General features: G+C 38.8%; 1 protein-coding gene across 5 annotated transcripts in view; it reads left to right on the forward strand.

Moving 5' to 3' along the window:
• Nucleotides 1-21365, forward strand: part of LOC107684054 (RNA binding protein fox-1 homolog 3-like) — a 451861-nt gene that overhangs the window by 117695 nt on the left and 312801 nt on the right. For all 5 annotated transcript variants that reach the window (XM_016480199.1, XM_016480195.1, XM_016480200.1 and 2 more), the window contains exon 3: nt 8582-8633. The gene's annotated coding sequence lies outside the window, so the exon portion shown is untranslated. The remainder of the gene's footprint in view (nt 1-8581; nt 8634-21365) is intronic.

A 21365-nucleotide genomic window follows, 5' to 3' on the forward strand; every position in this document is an offset into this window, starting at 1 on the left:
GCTATTTATTTATTTATTTCAATTTTTTTTTTTTTCTCGATAAAGCCTTGCATGACGAAAGACCATCTGTCATGTCTTAGCTGTCTTTTCCTTTGCAGTTTGCTTGACTTTTTAATTCTGATTTCCCTCACTCATCGAGCGCCTGGACTGGCGATAATGAGACTGTCTTAATTAATAAGAACGCACCCACCTAGCTCGTCTCAGAGCAATGGGAAAGACGGCCCCCTCTATTAGGCAGGACGTACACGGTGCCCCTGACCAAATTACAGTCATTTCATTTGCTCTCCTCCTCATCACTTATGTAAAGATTCTCGCCCCGGGTGGAGGTGTTGGGAGGGGTGGATGTACTGGGAAGCCAGAATGCACATCCATCAACAGAAACATACATTAGCCGAACCCTGTTTGTTTTACGTGTTATTCATAGCAAACCATATTACAGATGCGTTGTCAGATTTAAGTTGAACCGCGGTCCTAGTGCGTGCCGAACCGTGTGTGGAGAACCATACGGTTAAATTTTTTTCCCCGATTATATATATATATATAATCGGTGATAATCGTATCGGCCGATAAAAGCAATTTATTTCAATCGGCCGATTGTTCAAAATCAACAGAGCCGATTACCATTGATGATCAGGGCCGATTATATCCTGTCATTCAAAAGGTGGCGGAAAAATGTGTCAGACTGCAACTCATACTGTGTGTGAAAAAAATCTCTCTGTTGAATTTAGAGCTGTCAAAATAAACGTGACAACATTAACAGTTAAAAATAGCAACATTTAAAGCGGGCTCTATTTGACCCTATGAATCACCCGTAGTTCAAGCCCGGGTTGCCAAATCCGCAGTTTTTCTCTACACCTAATATTATTTGTAGCACGCCTCCCATCCAATAATCGCAAAGAGCTTTGTGCGTTCTTACTTCTGATAAGAAACAGTCTCAGCTTTCAAATCCAGTACATTCTGTCACGAAATTCAAACAATGAATGCCATTTTGATGCTTTTAAATGTGACGTGACAGATCACTGTAGCACCTCAGTTCAAGCAGCAGCGCGGAGCACGAGTCTCTTCCACTTTAATAAGTTATAGCGCAAAATAAACATGAAAGATACAGTATAGCTTACCAAAATGTATCATGTCTTATGTAATCGCTCAATCAGTGTTTCAACGGCGGAAAGATGTCAATAAATCAGATTGTGAACAGTATGTCACTTAACGTAGCATTTACCTCAGCTAAATTATCCACTGTACACAATTCATTAGTTAGCTATAAAACAACACTAAAGAGGAGCTTTTTTACTTATAATTATATATGTGTTAGAATAAATCTGGCATGAAGACAGGTATTTATGAAGACTGTGTGCAAATGAGTTGTAAACAGACATTTCAATTTTTATTTGAGTGTAATTCTGATACGTTTGAGCAGCAGGTGCCTTGTCCTTCAGCTCAACCTTTGTAATCTGCTCTTCATTCTGTGACTTTTCTCCATTGGCTCATTAGAGTGAGCCATAGTCCTCTAACACTGGGAATGGGACATCTGTCACTTTACATTTAAACAGAAGATCCTCACCGCACACTCACCTAAGAGACAAACAATCCATCCTTATTTACCCAACACAATTGCAATTGGATTGGATTTTGTCTATGGAGGTGAGCGCTTTTCAATTTGAATCAAAACCTTAAATAGTGTTTTTATTCTCTTCCACTGCAGCTTTGGAAGTCATGAATAGAGCTTGGGCTGGCTAAACACGAGTGACCTTGTGCTTATATTGAAATACAGGATGATATGAGGAATTTAGTTCAATTAATTGTCCTCTCTGAGGTCACAATGAGTTTGAAAGAGCTCATCTAAGTAAATGTTCTGGATTTGATCTTTTGCTGTATCCTCACCAGCTGTAAACAGACTTTTACAAAAGCTGCAGTGTTTTCTGAATATTAATGCGATTTTGGATAACTCCAGTGACCCGAGTGCATGGGATCTTGTGCCGTAGGCATGATGCATAACCGGCCGCATCATCTTTCATGAACACATATCCATCTCGCCACTTTAGCATGTCAAACCATCGGGGGGTATTGTAGACACATGGACAAAACCATAAATTGACATGCTTTGCTATCGATGTTTTCCCCAAATGTCAGTTTGTGGTGTAGAGGTCAGCGTGCATCCTCTTAAAATGCAAAGCTTACTGTTAAATAAAGATGAATGGCGTAAGGTGGCACGTAGCCTTGTGGATTGATCCAAATTTCTGACCCCATGTGTGTAGGCCAGCCCAGAGGGTTCGAACCCCCCCAACACCTTCCTCTAATCCTGCCTGGCACTGCCTGATAAGTGCATACTATTTCCTATGGTCCAATGTGAATGCTTGCATATTCTTTGCTTTTCTCTCTCTGTTCAGCTGTTGTATTGGAAGGTAAAACCGGAGGGGTGGATTGTCCTAATGCCAGAGTGAGCCAAATGGAACAAAAGTGAATACATTTCCAATAAGAAGGAAAGTAAATACTAATTTGTATAAGAGTAAAATTGCATATGGGCCTACTGTGACTTTTTTTTTTAAACTTGTGAGTAGTAAGGCAACACAAAAGCCATTTGTTAATCTTGTCAGGGTGATATTTTGACAAATCAGGCTTGGCATAGTAGGAATTGGCTTTTTTAACCACTCCTAGAGCTTGAGAATGCAGAGATGGCAAGCTGATTGATAATGATTTGGTTGAAAAAAAAAATAATCCTGAGAAACTTGACTACATTTTCACAGGTTTAACGCATTTTAAGTGCTTTGATTTGGAACTCATAAAATTGTGATCATTTTCATAATGATCCCCAAAAAATTACATATATTTATTTCTTTATTTATGAATGAATGAATGAATGAATGAATTAATTAATTAATTAATTAATTAATGAAAATTAAGCCTGTCTTTGGGACCATTAAGAAAAAAATAATTTGTAATAATTAATTAATTCAGTGTTTTTTTTTTGTTGTTGTTGACATTTTTTAGAACCTTTGTGCTCAAGTCGCAAAAACATCATAATGCAAAAAAATAAGCTTTTTTTCTTACTTTTTGTCTCTCTTTTGGTTAATGTTGAAATGAGGTTTAGACTTGGACTTTGACTTGCTTTCACATTTTTTTCAGTTCTAGTCAGTGTAAACAGCCATTGTGTATACAAGCATACTGATACAATACATTCTGATACAAAATATAACAATGTTTCAGGTCTATGAGAAAAGAGTTGTGTCTTCATGGCCGCTAGCCCTTCTATCTCTCCTCTGTGGATAAAGAGAAGATCTGAATAGCGTGTGTCAATTTAACATTGCCTCATGTTTATACCACTGATTCTTCTTTCGCTGCCTTTCCTTTGCTCGCACCACATGATCTTTTCCCTCAAATGGGAAAAAAATGATTCTCAACTACAGCACTGCAGTTCGATATATCCCTCTGTATCAATACATCACTTTGACAACAGTAGATGTTGAACTTCATGTGAATGTATCTTTAGTGTGATTCTCTTTTATATGTTTTCTGCCTGACGTATAAAGTCTAGCATCAGCCTTTGGCGCAAACAGAACACGACCGTACATCTGAGATATTGAAAGATGTTTCATATTAAAAATTAAATATGCATGATGGTTAAGCAGAATTTCGCTCACGATTATTCACAATAATAATAATATGTTTCGTGGTATTGTGTTTTGGTATTTTGTGTGATGATTCCCAGGAAGGATAGGTCTGATATTTTGTACCGTAACAAGATTCACTGCTAAATTGAGGCTGGAAAAAGTCAAAGTTCATGTCTCGAGAACCACAGGCTACACCAGTGACTCTGTATCTACCAGCAAAGAGAGTCATGTTTCTTGCTCCAAGGTTGCCATGGAAACTATACTGGCAAAAAAGCACCAAATGAGTAATGTCCCCATATGCTTTTTGCGCTATTGAAGGAAAAAAAATATTTTAATTGCTCAGAATTAAGAAGAGGAGGGAGAAAATGTGCTAGTTCTGCTCTCCGTAAGCTCATTATTTATTTATTTCGATTTAATTTTTTTCTCGATAATGCCTTGCGTGATGAAAGACCATCTGTCATGTCTTAGCTGTCTTTTCCTTTGCAGTTTGCTTGACTTTTTAATTCTGATTTCCCTCACTCATCGAGCGCCTGGACTGGCGATAATGAGACTGTCTTAATTAATAAGAACGCACCCACCTAGCTCGTCTCAGAGCAATGGGAAAGACGGCCCCCTCTATTAGGCAGGACGTTCACGGTGCCCCTGACCAAATTACAGTCATTTCATTTGCTCTCCTCCTCATCACTTATGTAAAGATTCTCACCCCGGGTGGAGGTGTTGGGACGGTGTGGGGGCGTCAGAATAGCTGTTGAGGGATAAGACAAGACAACAACACTGACAAGCAAATAAAAACAGACAAAGGGCTTTGACAAAAGCTTATATATATATGTTTGGTAAAGGAGGTGGTTCTATTTCGGATGGCGTGTGTGTATGTGTTTATTTTACTTGTGGGAGAGATTTATAATGCAGTTTAGCCGAGTGCTGCACGCACAAAGGCTCATTCTCTCATTTTTGCTTTCATGCCCACGTGTGTGCAAACACACACAACGTAAGATTCAGTGGGGAAGCCGGTGGGAGCGGCAGCCCTGTTTCACAGGGGGTGGATGGGTGGGACTGCGGCCGGAGCGAGTGATTCTAAGGCAGCTGATGAATGGTGCCACTGATGGGTCATTTGTCCCGGTGATAGAGTTAGCCACTGCCCTTTGGGAGGAAGAATAAAATAAAGAAAGCTGGAGAGGAGCGTGACGGATCGGCCAACGGTAACAGAATAAGTGGCTGCCTCACACATGGCTACCAGATCCGACCTTCCTCTAACTGGACATTCTCGGGGAGCAAGAGGGCAGAGAGTGTGTCTCACATAACACGGAGACAGGCTGGACATGGTGACAGAGAAAAAGGCATTGGGTTTACACAGGGAGGGATGCACATCAAAGATTGCACATCAAATAATACAAAGGGATTAGACTTTCTGAACTGTGGTTTTGGCCTCAAAAATGTAGTGAACGAATGAAGAATTACACTATAGGGGATGTCATAATTTACTTACCTTTATGTTGTTCTCAACCTGTGTGATTTTTTTTCTTCTTCTGTTGAACACAAAAGAAGATATTTTGAAGAATGTTGCTAACCAAAAATTTCTGCAACCTCTCAACAACTGCAACCTCCAATATTTTTCAAAATATCTTCTTTTGTGTTTAACTGAAGAAAGAAACTCTTACAGGTTTGGAACAACTTGGAGATGAGTAATTGATAACAGAATGTTCTATATTTTGTGAACTATCCCTTGTATAGTAATATTTTATTATTAATAGTAATTGCCATGCCATGTAATTCATTTGATTATATTTACTAGTAATTAAGTTGAACTGTAAACTTTCATCATGACATGAAAATACCACCTAGCAGTTTTTCCCACACAATTGCATAGGTGCAATTATTACAGCAATTTCACAGTTTGCACTTTCTCTATGAATCTCATATGATGCATCTCACAGCAAATAAATCAAGCATGCATCATGTTAATGCACTGAGGTTGTCAAACTGTAATGCAGGTCAATGGAGAACAAGCATGTTTTGGGATTGTTTCTAATAGCTAATCATCAGCTCAGCATGTGCATATCAAAACTAAGTGAGACTGGCAAGCTGGCAAAGTTCAGCGTGCTTTAAATAGCATCACTTAGGAGTCCTTCTGAAGTGGCCTGTGGATAGTAAATGTAATAAAATGTACCATTAATTCAAGTTACAGCATTCTACTGTAAAACCTTTTTTATTTTATTTTAAAAACATTTGGTTAATTTAGTGTTACTTCGACTGTTCATTCTCATTCACATAGATAGTATTCAAGCTGCTTTTATAGCTGTTGTGTGAACAGAACAATTCAGAAATCACACCTGTAGTAAATATGTTCGTCAGTCCCAAACATTGTGTCAACGTAGCCAGTGTGTGAAATCCTCAGCATCCGTTTTTTTTTTTTCCCCCTTCTGCAAACATTTTCCAAGCCACTCTATCTGTGACTTTCCCCCCTCTCCACTCGGGCGGAAGGAGGAGGGGGGTGTTATCCAGGCTGGCAGCCCAGAGCACCCTTTTTGAAGCTGCTCTGAAGAGCATGGTCTAGGTAATCTCTGCTCGGCTGAAAGCCGTTTACAGAGAGAAGGAGACAGAGGAAGAGGTTATACTGGGGAGAGAGGATGCAATGGAGAGTGACAGAGAGAGAGAGAGAATGAAAGAAAGAAAGAAAGAGAGGCAGGGGATATGAAAGAAGAGCGAGAACAGAGCCCAGGCAGAGGATGATAAGGCCGGGGGGATTTCGTTGCTGTTTTGGGGTCAGATTAGGAATGGGGTCTTGCTTTTGTCACTTGAGAGAAGAAGAGAGAGACACACACACACATCGAGAAGCAGATGGAAGAGTGTTGCATTGTGGACTCCTGAAAGTCCCTCTCTGCATTTGTTTTTTTTTAGTCCAATGGAAATTCATGTTCCAGTTCCATTTGATCTTTACACAGATTTTATGGTTTAAGACATATGGATCAGAATTAAGCAACACACAACAAATATAATGTTTTAGTGTGTTTCTATTAACATACTATTATGCTTTTTGCTTCAAAAATAACAATATTATAAAGCCAAAATCATGTTTCTTGTACAGTAGCATTTATTTGTTCCCACTTACAGTTGGATTTATTTGTGCCTTCCTTTCAATCCATTAGTCATCAAATCCAGATGTAATAACAATCTTAGAATCAGCTTACTCACAGGTCATTATTGTAAGTTCATTTTGATCTGGTTGTGACTGAAAGTGGTGATGTGAGTGGGTGAGTTTTGTAATTAGTCATTTAACCAGTTTATTGCGATCTGTGGACTGCCTGCGAACGAGATAGGTGGGTTCATATTGTCAGCATAATCAACCAGTAACAGTGACTTGGAGGCACTGGCTTCTCTAATGTGACTAGGCGATTTCTTTAAGTATTTCACTGTTCTTTAAGGGAGACATACAGTAAGAGACATTGCATTCCCCAATGAAACTTTATCCACTGGTATCCTTGTTGCAAAAAAAACAAAAACAAAAACAAAGTCCATTGTCAACAGTTTAGCTATGTTTGAAGCACATCTCACACAGAAGTCACTTTCAAACCAAGCAAAATCAAGGTTTTTTTTTTTTTTTTTGGTTAATGAGCCAAATTCGCTTGACCAACTTGAATCCGATGCAAAATCTGTGTGGGAAAATCTCACAAAAAAAATTGCCCACGAAAAAAATCACAGAAAATTGGTTAATGTGACTGTACCTCTTAGACAGTGTTACTTTGGGTGGCTTATACATTATTCATTGTATAGTTGATTATTGCTCATCAGAATCTTTTTGTGGTGGCACTGCCTCCGCAGAAAAAATGCCCCTGAGAGAGAAGTATGGAAAGAAAGAGAGAATGAGAGATTGGACAACAACTGAGAGACTAAAAGATGGTTTACAGTGAAGTGTTGCGAGGTTGATCATCAGTTCTCTATCAAAGGCGGTTCAGAGATAAAGTGATCTGATCGAGCTGTCGAAACACATACTTAAATATTCAAGACAAACACTAGCCTGTAAAAAACGCTTTAGGGAATATTTTACCAAAACACAAAAATTCAGTTATTTTTTTACTCAACCTCATGTTGTTCCATATTTATATGCTGCTATTTTTTTTCAGTGAAACATACTAAAATAGCGATTTCAGACTCTCAAACACAATAACATCACCATAAAAGTGGTCCATATGACATTTAACTTTCACTATAGATGCCATATTTGATTTGAAAACTGCAGCAGAAGTGAAAAGTCAGTTATTAATGATTACATTTTGTTATTTTCAGCACACAAAGCTATCTGAAGCTGGCTTCAGAAAACTTAATATAGCACACAAGTCAAATGGATGCCTTTTATGTTTTTTTGGGGGGCATTTAACAGCTTGTGGCCACCATGAACATGTTGATGTATGGAACATTTCTGTGTGGAGATTCATTAAAGTATTTTCTCGAGTTCCACAAATAGTATAACAACCTTTGGGTTTCGAACAGCATGAGGGCGAGAAAATAATGCCACAAAAGTAAATGATTTTATTAATGCATTCCCAAAAATCATTAAAACTGCAAAAACTTGTTTTATTGCCATGCAAAGCACAATGAAGCTCATTATTTGCCTGGTGCTGTTGCTACAGTAAACAATCATGCACTAACTGCTTGGTTAAATAAGGTATCTGGTTCACCCAGTGGTGTCACATGACTGAATAACAGTAAGAAAACTCTCCCATTCGTGTGTCGAACTTTTAAAAGTACAGCATCTTCCCACGTGTCCTTTATCCTCATCACATGTTCCCTCCCTCTGCTGCCTCCCCATTTCTCTCCTACCGTTCGGCTTCATCCTTGTTCTCCTCTGTGTTTCAGTTTCTTTTCTTGTGTTTTTCTGTATGTGCCGACTCTTCGTCACCCCTCCCTTTCTCTTAACTGTGCTTTCACAGCTGACTGTTCTCTCTCTCTCTCCCGCTCTTCCACCCGTGCAGGTTCGTCGGACAGAGTGACTTGCCACGCTCCGACTGCCCCCTTCTCCCCACAGTGAGTATTGTCATGCTAATTTTACTGATCGGCACCGTGTAGAGAATTTCCGTGGTTGTGGTTTGCTTTTTCTGCGTTCTGCGCTTATCTGTTTTGGAGGGGGACAGTCGAATGTGTGATGCATGGGAGGAAAGAAAGGGAAAAATGGAGATATAAAGAGAAGGAGAGAGCATAATTCATGTGTGATTGTCAGAGTTTTGAGAGTTCAGCTCTGTGAGATTGGCACACCTTTGGACTGGGGCAGTAAAAGTTGTGCTGTGTGTATGTGGAAATGTTATACATGGATGAAAAGGTGCTTAAAGAGGCTAAATCTCAATCTAATTTCATCAAAAGCCATGAATCTTTTTATGCAAGTTGACACATACATTCTCTTTGGTCTGTGAGAGTGTAAACATACTGTAATATTGCAGCATTTGAGTACATGCAGGTATAAAGTGCTTTATAGTTTATTTTTTCTTCTCAGACAATTTATGTCAGTGCTGCATGAATTTAATATTGCTTTGACCTTAAAATGCTTCAGCTCATTTGAATTATATCCTTCAATTTATGTAGGAAAAGTCCAAGATTCTATTACAGAGCAAAGCTTGAGGCGTTCACATTTATGCACATGCTAATTTTCTTCTTCTTCTTTTTTCTTTTTGAAATTTTCACATACCTTAATATTTTTATAATTTAGTATACCTTGAAATTACAAATCCTGCCCCATGACAAAATACCTTTATCTGCTAACTGGCAATTTAGGACAGCACTTTTTAGACAAGGCCTGCGGGTGATAAACAGACAGGGTGGTGAATTAATGGCAGTCGGTCTTAATCAAGTGACACAAGGTAAAAGCAAAGGAAACACTGTGTCTTATTGGTGTAAATATGCATGAAGAAATGAGGGGAGATCCTTTATGCAGGTTTTTTTTACATTTTTCACAGCATTTATTAATCTAGGTTAATTTACCTTTGTTCTTCAGGTTCATCCATAATATTTTAACTGATTCATTTATACAACTGAAATGTTAAACATTCATTAGTTTATGTAGAAACACTAATCCAGTATAATAAATGTTATTGCATTAACTAGTTCTAACGTAGGGAACCTCTTTGTAAAGTGTTGCCTATTGGTTAAACAGAAATTGAGCAGCTGCAGAAGATGCAACACCTAACATCACAGAATCCAACAAAAGAAATTTTGACTGGAAGTGCTGAGTAAGGATAAGACTATCTAACCTCAAGCAGACTGCTTTTTTCATCAACATTAATGTAATGTATGCAAAGGAAACTTTACAAAATGGTTCAAATGGTTAACATTAGTTAGGTATCATGGACTAATAATGAACTATATATATATATATATATATATATATATATTGCTGAGTAAGGATAAGACTATCTAACCTCAAGCAGACTGCTGTTTTTCTTTTAAAAAAGGAAAGGATCTTGTATCATAAAAAAACAACTTCAAATAGTGCTATTGATTCAATGCATACAATAAAAAAAAAGAAAAACAAAGATATTTGTGTGAGGCTTATAATTTTCTTTAGCTTTTCTCTGCAGTCTGAGCGTGTGGCAAGGCTTGCCAATGTCAGCAAACCTAACATTACTTACTCTTCAACAAATTTGTTAGTCATTGCTCAGAGCTGGGCTCTTGCGCATGACTTAGATGGCCATTGAGATGTGGTGTATTGAAGGGGAAGGAACACACTCTGGCCCAAAGCTCAAGCCCGATGACACAGAGCGAGCAAGAGATCTGGAAAGGTGGAATTCTCCTCGAACTCTCCTCGAGAGTCGCAGGGCTTTCAAGGTGAATTTGGACGAGAGGTGTTCCGCTGGTTAATCTTGACAGACAAAACATTATTTCCGGAGGCGATCCTTCGCTAAAAGATCCCCAAGGCTCGGTGATAGCATCGCAGAGGTTTAATCGTGAAACAAACTAGTAACCTACTCTGGTCATGTATTTTGCCTAGAGCTTTTCTGAGCACTGTGGAATCAGACAAAATGCATCCAAGCTTTTCGTGTGGAAGAAGCACACTGAAGCCTAGCTGAGTATCATGGGCTGTTTCAAATCAAATATCTGCTTTTGGCTCTGAGGTTGAAATTTGTATTATTGTCAAATGAACCAGATGTACAGTTGGCTGTGTAGCAGCATTTTGATGCCATTGATCTCTTCTAATAGAGTTTTTTTTATTGTATTTTATTTTTTTCTTGACAAAGAAAAATATACAGTGGGTACGGAAAGTATTCAGACCCCCTTCAATTTTTCACTCTTTGTTATATTGCAGCCATTTGCTAAAATCATTTAAGTTAATTTTTTTTCCTCATTAATGTACACACAGCACCAAATTGAAGGGGGTCTGAATACTTTCCGTACCCACTGTATATACTTGCCATTGGCCTACTCTTCATTTACAGTATGCTAGAAAGAAGACCGGAAATGTTGTAAGGCGAATTCAAACTCAAGTCACCCACATGAATAATATAGCTCAGCATGTATGCATTACTTTTTTAGTTTGGCTTTGATATGAGCTCTGTTACCTCTGTATCGATACCTCAGGCAACAAATAAACAGCCTCAGGCTACTGATGAAGTGTATTTTTTATTTTTTTTGTATACAGCACAACCATAATGCATGCAAACTGCCAGGCTGCAGCTTTGACAATAAATGCAGATATTCTCGCAATAGCTTTTACACAATGCGATCTTAACAAATGCATGATTTTCTATCACGGCTACACATAATGTCCTATCCGGTGTATTCTACCATATGTGCGAGCACATGCCTCGCTGAAATCTTTAGAGAGCGAATCCATGCACCAGTAACACCCCTCTAGCATCTCGCAAACCCTCATGTTGTGACATTTCTGCTGTGAGACAGTGTAAAGTTCTCTTTTTGAGGCTCTGTCACAGTTTTTGCCCTGTGTAATGTAGTTTTGATACAGAGACTAGATAAAATACTCTGTGATCTTTCACGCTTAAATTATTTAAGGTCCCAAGATTTTTAAATTTAATATCATGCACATCGATATCTAGCCTCTCTCTTTCTGGGGATTAAACTCGCTCCTCAATAAGATATGATGCGTGTCTCGTTTTTACATTGTGTCATGTTGCCGTTTTTCTGCTCATTTGGAATGTGACTACTTGTTTCTTTTCCTTTATTTATTAGGCCTGATAGCTTACCTTTGAGACAGATCGATGCTGTCAGTCACTATAAATGAGAACCACTCCACCAATTATAGCTAATTAAGTTAGCCTCCACCAGTCAGAACACTCAAATCCCAGGTGTTTGTGAACGGCTCGTCTGCTGGTGCAGAATTTGACTGAATACCTGAAAAGAATTACAAGGGTGGTGTTACTCATCATGTCGGCCAAAAAATGAACCGTGCAAGCGTGACAATTCTAGTTTGTCAGATGCACAGCAGAACATATGGAAGTTTCATAAAGTAACATGAAATAAATCTGCAAGACAACATGTCTGTTCCATTTCATTAGATTTATAAATTTGTGCGACACTCTCAACATATGTGATGGGATAATAAAACAAATAGATTGGGCCTTTTGCGCTACAGCAGATGAAAAACATTTAACCTGGACTGTTTTTGCTCTTTGCTCATTGCGAATAAATACACAGGTAATTTTAAAGTCTTTCAGCACATAGGGCACACACTTTTAGTAATGAACTGACAAAAGCCGCAGTTGTTGTTATGGCTACAAATCAAATCAGTAACCACCATAACAATTTGCACAGACTTTGGCTTCACAAACATGCAAATATGTAATGCAAACATGGCAGTCAATTAGATGATAATATCCAAGTTTTGTCATTTATTCTGTTCTCTTTCATATTATCAAGGAAATCCTCTTACATGCCACAGTTGCAGTGAAGTTGACACTTGTCAGAGCTACAACCGACCGCCTCTTTGTTCTACCACTCTGGCTGTGTGTGTGTCTCTGTGTGTGTGTGTGTGTGTGTCTCATTAAATGTGGATGGTGAACTTGCTGCAGATTGCCTGGAGATTGCCGCTCTCTCTGTGTAGCAGAGAAGCCCCCGTCCGTAGATGAGATGCGATTGACATTTCTCACTGGCCCTCCGCGGGGTGTCTTAAGGATCTTGAACCCATTCAGACTGGCTCCAAAATCAAATCACTGCCACCGCCACCGGTCTCAATGGCCACATCAATTATTTAGCACCGACTCTAGTGATTCAAAAGGTTGGGGGAATTTGATTTTTGCAGGTACCTCTGGCCAGCATGACCTTCGACATCGGTCTGTGCAAAAGGGAGGACAATGATAATGTACCAAAGGTTAGTCACCTTATGCTGATTTGTGTGTAAAATGGTCCTTATTGATGCTTGTTCCAAAAACATTATGCTAAGTGTGCCGAAATATTCTCCTTTGTACATACTCCAGCGAATTTTTTTCAGAAGAATGTCCTCGATTCCTCCAGTTGGTAATGTTTTGGAGGTAGCTTGGGTTTATCTGAGCTAATTAAAGTTTAATTTGATCAAAGTACACTCTTTTTCAGCTTGAATTTTAATTAGGCGATGGGTCACTGGACCCTGGTCCATTGCAAGGACATCTGCAGACTTTCTAACGTAATCTGAGACTCTTTTAAATTCAATTTAGGGGATTTAATAGACAATGGTGACTTTCGGACAGTGCGGGGATAACCATCTTGTCTACCGGCTTCCCGTCGGGACAAAGGGGGCGGCAGTCTCCCGAGACGATCTCTGCGGCCCCACTTTGGGCAATGTCGCAATGGTGACTCTCGCTCCCTTTGGCCCATTACCGCAGACAATAGAACCTGCTATCACTGCTGTGACAGAGGAAATGTGTTAAACACCGGCAAGCTGGAGTCACCGGCTTATTTGTCCCTCTGCTATCTGTCACCGGCATGAGCTCTGCCAATCTATGCAGAGTGCCTTTTCATAACGATAAAAATCTGTGAGCTGACGCGCAGGACAGATATCTGCAACAAAAGGATGAATGCGGCGGAAGAGACCCCTTCCTAATGCCCCCCTTCCTCTCCTTCCCTGAGATGGGAGTGAATTCCATGGCAGCAGAATCAATTTGCAGCTCGGGGCCCGTTTGTGGGAGTATTGCTTTTTATGTGATATGATCTTTGCTTTACATTTCCGGAGGTCAGTACAGACACAGAAACAAGGTCAAGCGAGACTTGATCGACAGTTTCTCTGTCTGCGGTAGCGAAACAATTACCCACTTGGGGATGGCGGGGATATTAAACCATTGGGCTTTAAACATCTGAGAGGAATCTCCTATTGGATTTAAAGCCGTTCCAGATCTAACCCCCGGTGTCCGTTGATTAATAGCTTTCCTCGTTTCTGCTGCCCCAGGTATTTATGCATGTTCTGATATCGGAGAAGTGAGGGTCAATTTAGGGCCATACCATAATGCCCGCTCTGTAGAATGCAGGGAGAGGGATGATATATTTGTCGCTTGCCTTAATGGTAGCAAGTGGAAGCCTTTCTCTTTATTATCATGGTAATGCAAAAGAATTCGCAGCGATGTCCTTCAGCATGGAATGTGTAGCTCTTATCCTCCGTGACTCTGAAACCCAATGGCTCTGTTTGATTTCAAAGCCGTGGTCTGCAGTGGCCCGACCAGATGCGACTGCGATGCCAGATCTTTGGTGAGGAAACTTTGATCAAACAGATGCCATGTGAACTCTGTCCATCCACTGATCTGTAGCCCAGTCAGGGCATTTCAACATGGGAAGCAGTGCAGGGCGAAGGGCCAATGCTATTATGTTTAATATATGCAACAACAATTTGCAACTATTAGATTATACCTCCTGTTTTTTTCCCCTCCCTTTAGTAGAAGGTCAATGTATACCCCAGCCCATTTCAAATGGTCCTTAATTATACCAGAGGGAGGGTCCACAGCTCTTCATTTGTCATTTAGCAGTTGTAAAGGAGGCCCACAACTTTGGCTTTGTCCCCATGAATTGGTTTGATGAGTTCAGTGTTGATGTATTTCTGATTGAACTTCGATTCTAAGACACATTTCCCCCCAAAAAAGCTAATAATGTATATTCAATTCATTTCAGTACCATGTTTTTAAATAGCCAATGACATTCTCATTCTAGAATTGGATAATTTCTCCAGTATATTTAGTTATCATTCTTTTCTAGCTATGAAAATTCTGTGATCCTTAACCTTTTTGTTGTTCCAAATCTGTGTGCCTTTCTTTCATCTATGGAACACAAAATAAGATATTTTGAAAAATGTCTCAGCGTTATTGTCAATGCTGGTTTGGTCCTCATTGACTTTCACTGTATATACAAAACAACTTTTTTTGTGTTTTGCAGAAGAAAAAAGTCCTACAAGTTCACAGTAAGTAAACAACAACAGCATTTTCATCTTTAGGTGAAATATCCCTTTAAAGCTAGTAGATGAAGAATAAAAGCAGCAGAACTTTCAGTTTGGTTGCATGGGTGTTTTTTAACAAACAGCCATAAAGCCTTCAAGGCCTCAAATCACTAGAGACGTCTGGACACCCCAAACAAATTAACACCCAAGTGCACTTTTACTTAGTTAACACTTCTGTGAATTCCAATATAAGACGAACAAATCACAGAGTCTGCTGTGGTTCTGCTCATATGCCAAGTGGCAGTTAGGAAATATCATCTAATAATGCTGGGGTTTATGTGCATATTTTTAATTTCCTTGTTTACCAAAGACATTGCAGGGGACTTACAGTGGGAGTGTTGTTAACTCTTATTGCAAGCAGCTTCAAGGTTTCACGCTAGAACGCCTTGATACTGCTGTTAATAGCCTGCACAGCTGTGGGGAATGACTAGTGAACCTCTCCAATTTTCCTCTTACCATTATTACATTATTTTAATGTATTTTATTCAATTTAATTATCCAAGTTCATTCAGTTAAGAAAAAAAGAATGAAAAGAAAGCAAATTTCAAGGTCCTTTAACCTCAAGGAGGCAGAGACTTCCCCAAATAAGCCCTCTCCTTGCGTACATGGCATCCCATTAGCTGCAGACAGAAGCGCCCTGCATGGACTGCTGGAGAAATGAGGGTGAGGGATGGCAGACTCAGAGATTTGAATATCTCACCATTAAAATGCACAAAGCTGGAGCATGTCTGCAGGGGAGGCTTTGAAATCCCCCCACCTTCAAGTCTTTTAACTCAATGTGTGCACTCAGTTTGAGGACCCCGAGGGCTCATGTCTCCGAAAGGGGATGTTGCGTATTTCTATAGACATCACACACACACATTTTCAAACTCATAAGCACAACAGACCACATATTAAATGTGAAATTGCTTTTTTCCCTTTTTTTTCTACCTTCCAAGCTATAACCTTGAAACAGAGGTCGCTTTAAATATGTAACTACTTATGGGTTTGTTGGCACTCTGCTTCAGTGTTTGCGTGAGGCAAAGGTGTGGTATACCAAATTCAAGATCAAGGCTTATGCATAATATGGCTCATGAAAAGGGAATTCCGATTTTTCATCTCGGAGGCCGATATAAAAGTCATCGGGACATTCATTACTCTTTTTTTAAATGAAATTTTCTGGACAACGGAAGTATTTATTTATATGAGGGCAAAGATAATTAATAAACAAGTGGTGCAACATCCAAAATCATTTCAAATGCTCACTGATGTGTTTTGCTATGATTTTAAAAGCTTTCTCTGTGTGTGTGTGTGTGTGTGTGTGTGTGTGTGTGTGTGTGTGAAATACTTTTTAAACAACATGTTGCATTCATATTTACACTAGCCTTCAAGCATTTGGGGCCAGTAAGATTTTTTTATGTTTTTGATAGAAGTTTCTTTTACTCACCAAGGCAGCATCAAAAATACAGTAATATTGTGAAATGTTATTAAAATGTAAAATAACTATTTTAATATATTTTAAACGTTTTTTTTTCCTGTAGCAAACCTGAATTTTCAGCAGCCAGTACTCCAGTCATCAGTCTCACATGACTTTTCAGAAATCATTATAATATGCCAATTTTCTGCTCAAGAAATATTTCTCATTGTTGTCAATATCGAAAACAGTTGTGCTGCTTAATATTTTTGTGGAAATCATGATGCATGATTTTTTTCAGGATGCTTAAATGAACAGAGAATTCAATATATATATATATATATATATATATATATATGAATAATGTAATTTCAACATATAATGCAAACCACAAACAGGTCTTTCTGAGGTGCATACTGCTCTGTAGAAAGGTATTTTCTGGTCTAAAAGCAGTAGAAGGTAGAATTCCTATTAAAATGGAAGCTCTGCCGTTATATTCATGCATTTATTTAAACCGAGGGGAAAAATGTCATGATAATGAAAAGATTTCTCTGGAAGGAATCACATCTTTCTTCCGTCACAGACAGATGAAGTGCAATATCAGATGTAGTAAAACCAGTGGCTAAATGTAATAGTATGACCTCTGGCTGGCACTGAGACACTCCAGATGGGCCAATTTGAAAGGATCACAATGTCCAACCATATGACTTTATTATAAAATAGCCACCATAAAAGGATAGTGACTGTCTCTTATTTGACTGAATGACTCTGTACAGCAAGGACACATGGCAACACCTGAACAGATCACAGGCTGGAGCATGTGGCCAAAATGCACTCACGATTACTTTTGCAAATATTCACTCAACTGATTTAGCAGCTATTATAGTTGTTTTGTAGTGAGCACCTTTCTTTGGCACTCAGTCAATCTTAAAGGAAAAGTTCACTCATAAATTAAAATTGAATGAAAATGTACTTACCCTCAGGCCTTCCAAGACGTAGATGAGATTGCTTCTTCATTGGAAAAGCTTTGTAGAAATTTAGCATTAGGCTACATCACTTGCTCACCAATGGATCCTCTGCAGTGAATGGGTGCCGTCAGAATGAGAGTCCAAACAGCTGATAAAAACATACCACTAATCCACAAGTAGTCCACATGACTCCAGTCCATCAAATAATGTCTTGTGAAGCGAAAAGCTGTGTTTGTATAAACAAATCCATTGTAACTTCAAAACACTCAAATACAAGTCCTCTATCCATAATATTGCTTTCTCCAGTGAAAGAGTTGGCTTGTCTGAATCAGGAGAGAAATTGCACAGATCAAGAACTGTTTACAAGCGGAAACAGTCAAAAACAGTTCTAAATAAACATGTAGTAGATTCTGATGTCAGAAGACAACAGGAGATGGACTTGGAGAAAGCAGACAGGAGGAAGTGGAATTATGGATTATGGACTTATTTTAGCCAAAAGCGACAGTTTAAAGTTAAAATGCCTTGGAAAAAGTATTTTTGATTCTTACAAACATGCAGCTTTTCACTTCACAAGACATTAATTAATGGACTGGAGTCAAGTGGATTGTAATGTTTTTATCAGCTGTTTGAACTCTTCTTCTGACGGCACCCATTCACACCAGAGGATCCATTGGTGAGCAAGTGATGTAATGCTAAATTTCTCCATATCTGTTCCGATGAAGAAACAGTCTTATCTACATCTTGGATGGCCTGAGGATGAGCAAATTTTCATTTTTTGGTGAACTATTCCTTCAATTAATCACAGCGGTGAGAATCTGCTGTCTTTAATAAAAGCCTGTTTTCCAATTGCATGGTCGAAATTCAAGTTTGGTTCTTTCCCCTTTTTATTTTTGGGTCTAAACTGCCATGCAATTGCGTCATCTATGTTATAACTACCACTGTGAGAACTATTGGCAGCTGTTTACCATTGTAACTAGGTAACCGTACTCTAACATCTAATAAAACCCTTTATCATTTCATCTAATTTCCTCTGTAGGGTGATACCAGACCAAAATTCCTAATGATATACAATGTCAATTGCATAATTTTTTTTAAGTACAGATAAACTTGCGTCTTGCCCTGCAGAATTAAAGAGTGCAGAAACATAACTCCACAGCAGCCTTTGATGTGAAACAGTCCTCTCAGTCTCTTAACTGAAGAGGATTTTGGCAACAATTCCCTTTGATAGAATATACCTGGGCGTTTCTTAGTCAGAGAATGTGTGGGCTTTTGATGTTGTGATCTTCGGAAAAGTTTTTGTTGTTGCTTCAGGGACGAAAGTCTGTTCTGCACTAGAAGTTTGTGGTGGGCCAAAAATTAGTCACATGTGCAGTGGAGAGATTGATGTGTTTTATGTCTTCAGGAAGGGTGGTTGGACTTCATTGCATTCAAATGGGTTCACAATATGTCTTGTATGTTGCATGCTGTGCAGTATGACAAGTTGTTAGGCACAGTTACTTATGCTGTTTCTTTACTTTAAAGAGTTTAAAGAGATGTGTCTAAAATCAACCTAATAAAAACAAATTGGTTGGTAAGAACTAAATGGGAAACTTTGCTTGAAGTGTGCTGGGAGTCACCGATATGCAATTCTGCACTATTCTGTTCAAAGTACTTCGATCCTGATCATGCATCAAAATGAAAGGTGTATATATATATATATATATATATATGTTGGTTTAACCCTATTTTTTTTTTTTACTGTGTGTATGTATTTATATTCACCCTAAAGGTCCTGAGTTGCAAGCATGCAGTTCCTCTTTTTAAGGAAAGACACAAAATGATCAATCAAATGTAAATAACAGTTTTGCTTGTTTACAGTTGGGTAAATTAAGTAAAATTTGTTTACTGCAGTAGTTTATATATGCAAATAGTTAAATGTTATTTTAATGTACGCTGTGTATTTTACAGCATACATTAATTGCGTAAATATACAAGGAATATGCAGCAAGAGGAGTACTGGCACTGATAGTTTTACACTTTAAACATTTTAGCTAGCCAAAATGTAACCAAATTGCCTGGTAAGACAAGAAAAAGAAAAACAAGATTTCTTTTTTAAAGGGGTCATATGATGTGATTTCAAGTTTTCCTTTCTCTTTGGAGTGTTACAAGCTGATTGTGCATAGATAAGATCCCTGAAGTTGCAAAGACTAAAGTCTCAAAACCAAAGAGATATACTTTATCAAAGTTAAGACTCTGCCACGCCCCCCTAAAATGGCTCGTTCTAACACGCCCCCACATATCTACCTCACTATGTGGAAATATTTGCATAATGCCGCCCAAATGTGCACGCAAAGAAATAAGGCATGGTTTCAGTAACCGCAGTTAGTGTTGAAAGCGTTTGAGAGAGGCGGGGCATAGAGGACTTACAATAATGTACAGTATTTGAAAAATAATGTGTTTTTTGAACATTAAAGCATGTCAACATATTCTGTTACACCAAATGCACAAAATAATGATCTTTAAAAAAGCATCATATGACCCCTTTAATATAAAATATCCAAAAGCCTCAAATTGAGATTGTCTTATTTCAATGCCAGCCTTAATCTCTGCCCAGAAATGATTTCTTACAGTACAAGTAATGAGTTATACTTCATATTCCATTATATCAAGCAGTCAGGGAAATTTGCGTGTGCCATGTGAATAAAACCCCCGACTCATTCAGTTCAATTTCTTCACAATACGATAAAGGCCATATAAGTATGATGTGGGAAATGTGCTTGATTGTGTAGAGAAACACAGAGTGGTGTAAAAAGCTAAAGTAGTTCAGATGCTGTATTTTAACGTCTCTTTGTGATTGTGCGTTGATAAGAGCTGACAGATCTTTTTCCTTAGCGCAGGCAGGCTGATGACAGTAGACTATTCACAGCGAGGCACTGATCACTCTACGGCAGTTCTCTTTCTCTCTCTATTCACTGCATGAAAGAGGGTTTCGACGGTGGCATACCTTTTGTGTCATTTCACGGGCCATGTTTTTTCATCAAGCATAGCTGCGAGTAACTTGTAAAGCAGCTCAGCCGTATGTCTGTCATGCCTTGCACTTCATTTTGTACTGTTTTTTTTTTCTTAGTATGGAGGGAAGGTCTTTTTCACTTTAAAATAGGGGAAACTTTTAAATGAGGCACTTACACAACAAAGGGTTTTCTACAACTCTTACAGCAGTGGCCACCCCCTCCTTATCTTTACTCGCTCATTTAATCACCGTAAGACTACATCCTTTCATTTTGGTGGGATATTTGTCGGAGACTCTGCAGACTGCATAAGTAACGGGAGTTAATATTTGAGGGACACCCGCGCCGATGGACTATAATAAGATGCCTCGCTAAGCCAAGGGTTTCCAAGGATATGAGGTCTTTAAACAAGCTCTCACTGTACTGTGAGATTACTTAGTTAAACATTATCAGCAGGCCCATCCATCTTTGCACATTATATCACTTGAGCTACAATATCTGACCTTCAACACCAACTTATACTTGAACTTGCTGCCGAGTCGCTCGGTGGAGTTTGACTTATGCTGGCTTTGCTGGAACACATCTCAGCATGACTACATTATCATGTCCTCTCCTCATCTCTCAGTTTTTCTTTTCACCTTTCCTTCTCTCCTCTCTTCTCCGCCCACAGGAAAGAGAAATCGCAGATGAGATCTTCTTAATTGTTTCTCATAGACAGTAATGAGATTAAATGGAGAGCAAATGGAGCATTTTTTTCTGAAATCTTCTGGGATTTTGCGATTGAGAAAAACAAAAAAACAATTGTAACGTCACATACTGCTGTAACGCCCCTGTGGACTGTTTATTGTGGTTTCTTCCCCCTTTGTTGGTTTAGCCCGTACTAATTATTAATTAATCACCTCATTGTGCTCACCTGTCTGCCCCTCGTTATCTGCCCTATATCTGTTCCTGTCTCTTGTATTCGAGTTTGTTGGTTATTGTGAATGTTACCGAGAGAGAGAGAGAGAGAGA

The sequence above is a fragment of the Sinocyclocheilus anshuiensis genome, unplaced genomic scaffold (assembly GCF_001515605.1).
Source record: "Sinocyclocheilus anshuiensis isolate Anshui unplaced genomic scaffold, SAMN03320099.WGS_v1.1 scaffold553, whole genome shotgun sequence".
NCBI lineage: Eukaryota > Metazoa > Chordata > Actinopteri > Cypriniformes > Cyprinidae > Sinocyclocheilus > Sinocyclocheilus anshuiensis.